This window comes from Aquarana catesbeiana, linkage group LG08 (assembly GCF_042186555.1).
Source record: "Aquarana catesbeiana isolate 2022-GZ linkage group LG08, ASM4218655v1, whole genome shotgun sequence".
Classification (NCBI taxonomy): Eukaryota; Metazoa; Chordata; class Amphibia; order Anura; family Ranidae; genus Aquarana; species Aquarana catesbeiana.
In genome coordinates, this window is record NC_133331.1 from 22,483,562 (window position 1) to 22,494,294 (window position 10,733).

Consider the following 10,733-nt stretch of genomic DNA (forward strand, 5'->3'; position numbering starts at 1 on the left):
GGTGCGGGAGAGCGGTGGGAGGGGGTGGCTCCTCTCCCGCCGCCAATAACGGTGATCTTGTGGTGAACCTGCCGTAGAGACCACCATTATCGGAAACATGACCGGCTCCTGTAAAGGTGGATACCTCGGTTGTGTCAGCAGCTGCTGCCGTTACAGAGATATCCACCTCTAAAGTGCCGACATATATGTACAGGAGCCTATCGGTAAGTGACCCAAAGGGCCTGGTAATGGACCGGGGGGGGGACCCATACCATTTTTTTCAATGCGTTTTATCTATATTGCCGAGGCCCGACAATTCATTACAGCCGCGATCAGTTTTAAATTACTATTTTTCCTTTAGAAATTTAATTTTGCTGTGGTATTGTTCTAAACATGGGAAAAATGCGCCACTTTACAGGCATACTATAGACACCCCCCAGGCATGATCTTTAAAGGAATATTTCATTTTTGTTGTTTCACTTTAAGCATTATCAAAATCATTGCTCCCGAAAAAACGGGCGTTTTTAAAACTTTTTTTTGTATTGACCGCTTTTTATGGCAATAACTTGCATACAAGCCTTTAAAAAGAGCACTTTTGGTTTTTCATGTTAGTGTCCTATAGACTTTAATGGTGTTCCATGGCTTTTCAAATTTGCCACGAACACCGCATAATGTTCGCTGTTCGACGAACAGGCGAACACCCAATGTTCGACTCGAACATCTGGCTCATCCCTAATGGTTAAACCTGAGCAGTTTAGGAGGTATCCCCTGTATTTGCATGTACCGACGTCATCAGCACATGCGCACTGAAGCAAACTGTATGTACCGTATGTGCCGTTGCTTCAGTGAGTGTGCTGTTACCGGCGGCTCCCACGCGCATGACATCATCACGGCTCCGGCCAATCACAGCACCGGAGCCGCAATACCCGGAAGTACCACGGAAGTACCACTTATGTATAGTTACATAGTAGGTAAGGTTGAATAAGGACAATAGTCCATCCAGTTCAACCTGTGTAGGTGCACGTGTGTCAGTGTCTATAATTATTTCCCATATCCCTGTATGTTGTGCTCTTTAACCTCCCTGGCGGTATGATTATGTCAGATTTTTGAATCTCAAAGCGGTACATTGTTTTGCATAGAAATCTGGCGTTTTATATTGTAGGCCTGTAATTCTTAGGAATAACTCACTTAACTCTGTCCAAACAAGAGTCTAGTAGACAGCCCGGGTATGATAAAGTTTGAAACACAAAATCATAAATTATAATATAATAAATAACTGTAATTATCAAAAATAATAATATAATAATAATAAAATGTATTCAATAATGTCATCAAATCAAAAAACACTAAAATTTGTCTCAGAATTGTCGCTGTCATCACTTTCAGTGTCCGATGATGAATTTCCCCACGATTCACTATCGCTCAATTCTGCAAGTGATTCTAATTTACTATCGCTGTTTTCTAGCTGGTCTAAAACCGCTTTTGACGTAAAGGGACACTTTTTGGTTGCTATGGACATCCTCAATTTTCCAGGCAGAAAGAACAGTATATATAATATAAAAGTGCAGGCAGGGCACTGGACAAAACACTAGGGACAAAAAAGGGAGGTAAAATGATTTGATACAGTAATGTAATCTACAGATTACAGTGTATTATGTGTGTGTATGTTTTGGACTTTTTGAATTTACCTCCGGGCTCCACCCCCATGCGTTGCGATGCTCGCAGGGAACCGAGCCTGGAGAAGAATGGCCCGGACTCCAGCCAGGCCATGCCCCCAATGCATTTCGCTACGCAGCTTGGAGCTTAATCATGGGGATGCCCTGACTCCCATGATTAAGCTTCAAGGGGTGGAGCAAAATGCAACAATACAAAACATAACCAGTTGAATGTACTACTACAATCAATAATGGATCACACCTGTACATGCTCAAGTAGGGTGTCAACATTATATGTATAAGAAAGAGGAAGAAATGAAAAGAAATGAAAATGTTCTGTTGTCTCTAATGCAAGTCAAGTGGGGCATAAGGCCTATCTTGGCTACACAATACATTATGGCAACCACCTGGTCCCACTTCACAGAGTAAATTCAGAAAAAGTTCCTGAACATTTATTTTGTTCTTTTATAATTTTGGATAATGTTGGAACATATTTTGCAAAGGAATCTGTTGGCATCATGAAAGGCAATAGCACTATTATCACCCACACTTACTGCCTCCCCTACATCCAGGTCATCTTACCCAGAATGTACCTAGAGGCAGGCTGGATCAGACTTGCTTTTCAATCTGAATATTTTCTTTTTCTTTTTTTTTTTTTTTTTTTACTTTCTTTTTTAATTCTCAAAAGCATTCATTATTTCCAATGATTTTTTATTTTGTATCCTAATCCCATTGAGGTGCCATCTATGTTCTCCCTTAGGCCACAGATGCTCTTTGTGTAAATCATCACCATGTAGCCACTAGCCTAGACATTTGTGCTCTGCTTAGTATGTGGCATCCTGTCAGGTAATGTTTGCTGCCCATAGGTTTGCAGGGAAGGTTCCCAGATATTATCCTTAAGAAAAACAGCTACAGTATATACAAGGGGATTTTAATTTAGACATACCAAAAAGTTTACTGAAACAAAGCGGGCAGAAACAGGACAAGGGGCATATATATATATATATATATAAACACAATTTATTTCTGCTGTTCAATAACTGAGTATAATTGAATGTATTTTAATTATTGCTAGCATAGGTATCGGAAATCATTGTTGTTAAATCTCTTGCACATCTGGACTAAAATTGTCATCCTTGAGCTTGGAGCTTGCTTCCAAAAGGGGGTGGGGGGGAGGGAAGTTCTAATCAGTAACATTGGGGGAGGGGAGGTGATTATGATAGCAGAAATTCAGCAATTATTTTATCCTACATTTATCCTACCAGGGGGATCGCAAGGCTTCCCTTCCTGATTCCCTTACCAAAGATGGCGGCAGCACCCGAAGAGCCGAGGGACAGATCAGCTTTGGTTGCCGACATCGCGGGTGCCCTGGACAGGTAAGTGTCCTTATTTTAAAAGTCAGCAGCTTCAGTATTTGTAGCTGCTGAAAAAAAAAAATTGGCGGAACTCCGCTTTAATAATATTTGAACCTATTCCAGATTGTTCCCAGTTCTCAAATTTAGATTAAACTTTGTTAACAATTTTATCTGACATATTTATAGCATTGGTGTATCAAAGAACAAGATTAAAGTAAAATCTTTCTAAATGAATTTGCCTTTCCCTTACCATGAACAGCCTCCAAACTATTTTGTGAACATTTGATCAGCTTTGATAATACAATCTCTATAGTTTAATTGGCTTCCTATGTTTGTAATAGTTTCTCAATATTTTTTAGTAAAATAAAAAAAATTTAAATTTTTTTAATATTGCTGAAAGACAATAATAAAAAAAAAACATAAAAAATGTTTATGTTCCTAAAAACCTAAGTTCCACGTCGATTAAAATTTACTTCTAAAGAAATGGTCATAATTACATGTGGATATACTGTATTCTAACTGATACTGGTTGAATATATATTAATATTTTTCGTTTTACTGCTCTTTGTGATGGTACAATAAGATCTCTAGATTAATCCACTTGCTTAATCATTATAAAGCAACAATGTACAGCACAAATGAAATCTCACTATTGTTTTGTCAATGTTTTGAAAATGATGTTCATAGGCAGAACTGGCCCACAATTAGGATCTTGAAGTGCCAGTTTTTTCTCATTGCATGTTCTATGAATCTATAGCTATGATTGAACTGGGTAATAAATTAGATGTTTTGGGAATGTTTGTCTTTTCGTTTTTTCCATTTTAGGAAGAAAACCAAATAGCAATGGCAAGCTTCTGTAATTATAACCTGGGATACCCCTTCTCTATGAATTTTTTTTGCAAAATTCTTTAACGTATAGCCCCCTCTTTTTTGCTGCAATTTCTCTTTCTGGATGGTGACAGCTTTTAAAATATAAGACTTGCCTCCAGTAGGTTTGAAATGATTTTTCATGGTAACACAAATTATTTTCATGGTAGCGCTCCAAATCTAGAAATATTAATGTTTGTGGATGTGTCACATGAGTGAATATTAAACCCGAGGTGTTTGCTTTGGAATGTTCTAGGAAAGGGGCTACATTGACCTTTTCATACAATATATCATACAATATATGTATAATGTAATATATATATATATATATATATATATATATATATATATATATATTGTAACATCGGGGGTTGGTTTAGCTTTAAGGTAGAGCTTACCAGTGAGCTGAGTCCACGCCAGATATGCAGTTTTAAGGGCTTGTCGACCCACTTTTATTAAAGAAAGAAAATGTCCGATAACAGAAGTGTTGCCCACACAGGGGTTTCAGCTTTCCACAGCAACAATGTAAGTTCAATCAGAAATACCAAGCCACCTGGCTCTCTTTAGCAGCACTGCTGCTCAAACTTATGCTTCAGCCCTCTCGGCTCTATAACAGAGTTCCTGTACACCCAGTACCTCAGCACTCTTTTCCAGCCCACAGGCTTAGACCCTCTGTCTACTCTGACAGACTTGTGCAGACATGCACACTTCTCCCTTGCTTGCCTGGACTCCTCGGGAGGGTGGAGCCCTGAACTATGGTCAGGTGTCTACAAATAGCCCAACACACACCTGACCAGTCAATCTGCTGGTGGATCTCAAAATCTGGAGAAAGCTGCAAAAGCAGTTTTCTCCAGTCCACATTTATGCTCTGAAGCCTTGCCTCAAGCAAATGTGCATACCCTATGTCCACTTTAACCCCATTTTCATAGCGACAGGGACTCTCACTATTACAATATATATACACAATATATGTATAATGTATCATGAATATAGCATCTGATTAATGTGAGGCATAGAGGTTATTATTCCAACTACTTAGCTCCTCTTGGTGTCTCATTGTAAGGTTGGCATAGCTGGGAGCATAATTGGCACCCATAGCCGTGCCACGGATCGGTAGATATTAACCATCTAAGAACGTAAATAAAGATTGGTTTTATATCTAACTGAGCTGGCTTCTAGTGCTATGTCCAAGATTGTATTAGTCTGTGTGTGGAAGATCTGCCTTCTCTGCAGTAAACACCCTGTCATCCCATGGAGCAGAGTACATTTCTATCTATTTCTTGTGCTCTCGTGATCTAACTTGATGGAGATCCATAGGACTATGATCCACTTATTTATTTTAAAGGAGGTATTTGCACTCTGGTTTTATTATAGTTGGTTGTGTTTTGTTGCTATGTTTTTCCATAGAAATTAGCTGCTTTAAAATGTTTCCTTGCCATCACTCAGCTGGTTTATGCAATAATTGTGTGCCAAAGAACAGTGTGTTTTTTGTGTTTATAAAGTCATATTTAATTCATTTGCTATAGCAAGAAAGAGGGGGGGAGACTATAATGGTGGCTGTTGCAGTGCAATGCAGTTGATTTGCTAAAGACAAATAGGCTGTTCCTTTTGCAAGGAAAGTGTAACTTTGCAAGAGAATTTTTCCCAAAGCTTAGTGTATGTGGTGAAGCTCTGCTGACTTCCATCATCCAATTGTGTGCAAGCAAAAATGCAATTTTTTTTTTCATTTCCCTTACATTTGATTGGGTATTCTTTGCAAAGTGAAATGTCACCACATTCATCAAGCTCTGTCAATGCCTCTTTATCTTTAGCAAGTCAGCTGTCAAGTCTTTTCAACTGGATATCTATTTTATTGCGTTTAGTTGGGCCCTAAACAAATCAAGGCAAGAAACAAAAAAGGTTGAGAAAAACTCAAACATCCCATATTACAAAGTAATAATACAATAATTGTAAAGAAAAACATTAAACGTGTTAAGAATTAATTAAGAATTGTAATACAATGCCACAGGAGTCTTCTAAAGATAGAAATTTAGACCTGGGGTATGAAAATACACTATAATGTAGTGTATTCCAGCAAGTTCAGTCAAGCCCACCAGCCCACTTTTATTTAAAATGAAAGTAAAAGTTCTAACAAAACGGTTGCCCTTGCAGGGGTTTCCACTATCATTTTCAACATGAAGAAAAATGGCATCAAGCCTCCCATCTTCCTCTCACAGTCCCACTGCTCAGGCCTCAAGCCTAGGCCTTTGCAGTGCCATCTTAAGAGCATTATAGGACCCCAGGCAATACAGTGCACTGGGGCCCTGTCTACAGAATCACGCACGATTGCCCATCAAATGCAGCTTTGCTGTGCCTGTGAATGCAGCCTCACTGTGCCCGTTAATGCAGCCTCACTGTGCCCATCAAATGCAGCCTCACTGTGCCCATCAAATGCAGCCTCATTGTGCCCATCAAATGCAGCCTCACTGTGCCCACCATTGCAGCCTCTCTGTGCCCACCATTACAGCCTCACTGTGCCCACGAATGCAGTCTCACTGTGCCCGTGAATGCAGCATCACTGTGCCAATTAATACAGACTCACCATTGCCTGGTAACACATACAGCGGGCATCTCCTCCTGTGCATCATGGAGCTGGCTGGGTCTGTGTTCAGCGGCCATGCTGTAACAAGGTCCCGCCCCCTAGACCTTCTCATGTGATAGGCGGAACACTGATTCAATCCACTATTATGAGCCAGTCTTGGGGGGTGGGACCTTGTTACAGCGCGGACGCTGAACACAGACCCAGCCAGCTCCATGATACACAGGAGGAGGAGAGAGAGAAAGAGTGGAGCACTACAGCCGAAACTCAAAGTGGCTCCAGGGCAGACGGCCTACCAGGAAATTTTCCAGTAGCCCGGTAGGACAGACTGGCCCTGGCTGGGGTTGCTGGGCAGGTGGGGCCCCCCAGGCAAGTGGGGCCCCTGGGTAAGTGCCCAACATGCCCATGTGAAAATATGGCCCTGGGCCTTTGGTCTGGTCTCCCATTCCATCTCTCAGCATGACTGTGCTCATGTGCAACTCTGCATCTCTCTCAGCAATCTCTCTTTCAGCTCCTTGCTGCTCTGGTTTTCATCCTGACTTATGGCTAGGTGATCTCCTGTCTCTGAATTACTGTTAGGACATTGATTATAAGGGCTGTGCACACCTGTGCACATAGCCTGCTGGTAGGGATGAGCCGAACACCCCCCTGTTCGGTTCGCACCAGAACATGCGAACAGGAAAAAAGTTCGTTCGAACATGCGAACACTGTTAAAGTCTATGGGACACGAACATGAATAATCAAAAGTGCTAATTTTCAAGGCTTATATGCAAGTTATTGTCATAAAAAGTGTTTGGGGACCTGGGTCCTGCCCCAGGGGACATGGATCAATGCAAAAAAAAGTTTTAAAAACGGCCGTTTTTTCAGGAGCAGTGATTTTAATAATGCTTAAAGTCAAACAATAAAAGTGTAATATCCCTTTAAATTTCGTACCTGGGGGGTGTCTATAGTGTGCCTGTAAAGGGGCGCATGTTTCCTGTGTTTAGAACAGTCTGACAGCAAAATTACATTTTGAAGGAAAAAACTCATTTAAAACTACCCGCGGCTATTGCATTGCCGACAATACACATAGAAGTTCATTGATAAAAACGGCATGGGAATTCCCCAAAGGGGAACCCCGAACCAAAATTTAAAAAAAAAAATGACGTGGGAGTCCCCCTAAATTCCATACCAGGCCCTTCAGGTCTGGTATGGATATTAAGGGGAACCCCGGCCAAAATTTAAAAAAAAATTACGTGGGGTTCCCCCTAAATTCCATACCAGACCCTTCAGGTCTGGTATGGATTTTAAGGGGAACCCCGCGCCAAAAAAAAAAAAAAAAACGGCGTGGGGTCCCCCCAAAAATCCATACCAGACCCTTATCCGAGCACGCAACCTGGCAGGCCGCAGGAAAAGAGGGGGGGACGAGAGTGCGGCCCCCCCTCCCTCCTGAACTGTACCAGGCCACATGCCCTCAACATTGGGAGGGTGCTTTGGGGTAGCCCCCCAAAACACCTTGTCCCCATGTTGATGAGGACAAGGGCCTCATCCCCACAACCCTGGCCGGTGGTTGTGGGGGTCTGCGGGCGGGGGGCTTATCGGAATCTGGAAGCCCCCTTTAACAAGGTGACCCCCAGATCCCGGCCCCCCCCTGTGTGAAATGGTAAGGGGGTACCTACCATTTCACGAAAAAAGTGTCAAAAATGTTAAAAATGACAAGAGACAGTTTTTGACAATTCCTTTATTTAAATGCTTCTTCTTTCTTCTATCTTCCTTCATCTTCTGGTTCTTCTGGCTCTTCTGGTTCTTCTGGTTCTTCCTCCGGCGTTCTCGTCCAGCATCTCCTCCGCGGCGTCTTCTGTCTTCTTCTCCTCGGGCCGCTCCGCACCCATGGCATGGGGGGAGGCTCCCGCTCTTCTCTTCTTCTCTTCTTCTTTTCTTCTTTTCTTCTTTTCTTCTCTTCTTCTTCATTTTCTTCTCCGGGCCGCTCCGCAATCCATGCTGGCATGGAGGGAGGCTCCCGCTGTGTGATGGCGCTCCTCGTCTGACAGTTCTTAAATAACGGGGGGGGGGGCGGGGCCACCCGGTGACCCCGCCCCCCTCTGACGCACGGTGACTTGACGGGACTTCCCTGTGACGTCACGGGGAATGCCACAGGGAAGTCCCGTCAAGTCACCGTGCGTCAGAGGGGGGCGGGGTCACCGGGTGGCCCCGCCCCCCCGTTATTTAAGAACTGTCAGACGAGGAGCGCCGTCACACAGCGGGAGCCTCCCTCCATGCCAGCATGGATTGCAGAGCGGCCCGGAGAAGAAAATGAAGAAGAAGAGAAGAAAAGAAGAAAAGAAGAAAAGAAGAAGAGAAGAGCGGGAGCCTCCCCCCCATGCCATGGGTGCGGAGCGGCCCGAGGAGAAGAAGACAGAAGACGCCGCGGAGGAGATGCTGGATGAGAACGCCGGAGGAAGAACCAGAAGAACCAGAAGAGCCAGAAGAACCAGAAGATGAAGGAAGAAAGAAGAAGCATTTAAATAAAGGAATTGTCAAAACTGTCTCTTGTCATTTTTAACATTTTTGACACTTTTTTCGTGAAATGGTAGGGGTACTTATGTACCCCCTTACCATTTCACACAGGGGGGGGGCCGGGATCTGGGGGTCACCTTGTTAAAGGGGGCTTCCAGATTCCGATAAGCCCCCCGCCCGCAGACCCCCACAACCACCGGCCAGGGTTGTGGGGATGAGGCCCTTGTCCTCATCAACATGGGGACAAGGTGTTTTGGGGGGCTACCCCAAAGCACCCTCCCAATGTTGAGGGCATGTGGCCTGGTACGGTTCAGGAGGGAGGGGGGGCCGCACTCTCGTCCCCCCCTCTTTTCCTGCGGCCTGCCAGGTTGCGTGCTCGGATAAGGGTCTGGTATGGATTTTTGGGGGGACCCCACGCCGTTTTTTTTTTTTTTTTGGCGCGGGCTTCCCCTTAAAATCCATACCAGACCTGAAGGGTCTGGTATGGAATTTAGGGGGAACCCCACGTCATTTTTTTTTTTTAATTTTGGCCGGGGTTCCCCTTAATATCCATACCAGACCTGAAGGGCCTGGTATGGAATTTAGGGGGACCCCCACGTCATTTTTTTTTTTTAATTTTGGCTCGGGGTTCCCCTTTGGGGAATTCCCATGCCGTTTTTATCAATGAACTTCTATGTGTATTGTCGGCAATGCAATAGCCGCGGGTAGTTTTAAATGAGTTTTTTCCTTCAAAATGTCATTTTGCTGTCAGACTGTTCTAAACACAGGAAACATGCGCCCCTTTTTACAGGCACACTATAGACACCCCCCAGGTACGAAATTTAAAGGGATATTACACTTTTATTGATTGACTTTAAGTATTATTAAAATCACTGCTCCTGAAAAAACGGCCGTTTTTAAAACTTTTTTTTGCATTGATCCATGTCCCCTGGGGCAGGACCCAGGTCCCCAAACACTTTTTATGACAATAACTTGCATATTAGCCTTTAAAATTAGCACTTTTGATTTCTCCCATAGACTTTTAAAGGGTGTTCCGCGGCATTCGAATTTGCCGCGAACACCCCAAATTGTTCGCTGTTCGGTGAACTTGCGAACAGCCAATGTTCGAGTTGAACATGAGTTCGACTCGAACTCGAAGCTCATCCCTACCTGCTGGTCTCTGGTAATACCTGGACACAGGGTTAGAGGTTTTATCCCTCCCAAATCTATTTGACGCCTCTGGTCTCCAAAACCCAGTTTGGGAATTACAAAACCCACCAAAAAAAAAAAAAGCATTTCTATGATCATATTAGCTATACTGGAGTCCTTCAATCTCCATTCTTGGGAACCCTGCATACCATTTACCTCTTTTTACACAGTAGTAGGGCCCAGCACTATCACAACATATTTACCAGACCTCTCATGCCACTAGTCTTCGCTCCCTTCAAGAGTTACAGTGCCCAAAAAATCCTTTTTTCCTTTTTTCCATTCTTCCAGAGGTGTTGTATTTCTGGTCCTCCCACTAAAAACTCTGGTTCCTTCTGCCAGGCCACTATATCCTTACTGCACTTGATGGGGGACCAGGCATCTGACACTGCCAGAAGGGTGTCAATTAAAAAAGAATTTTGAATTTGGTGTCGCTGTCCAAGGGGTAAATTGATTTGATTGATTTGGCTAAGAAAAGTTTTCAGATTAGATCATTTCTTTCAACAACTGTCCTATAAACATGCACAATTGACCATTCGGTAAACTGTTTGTTTTTGTTGGAAAGCATATTTTTCATAGTAAATAAATTGCAATTAAATACTGTCCATAATACTCTTT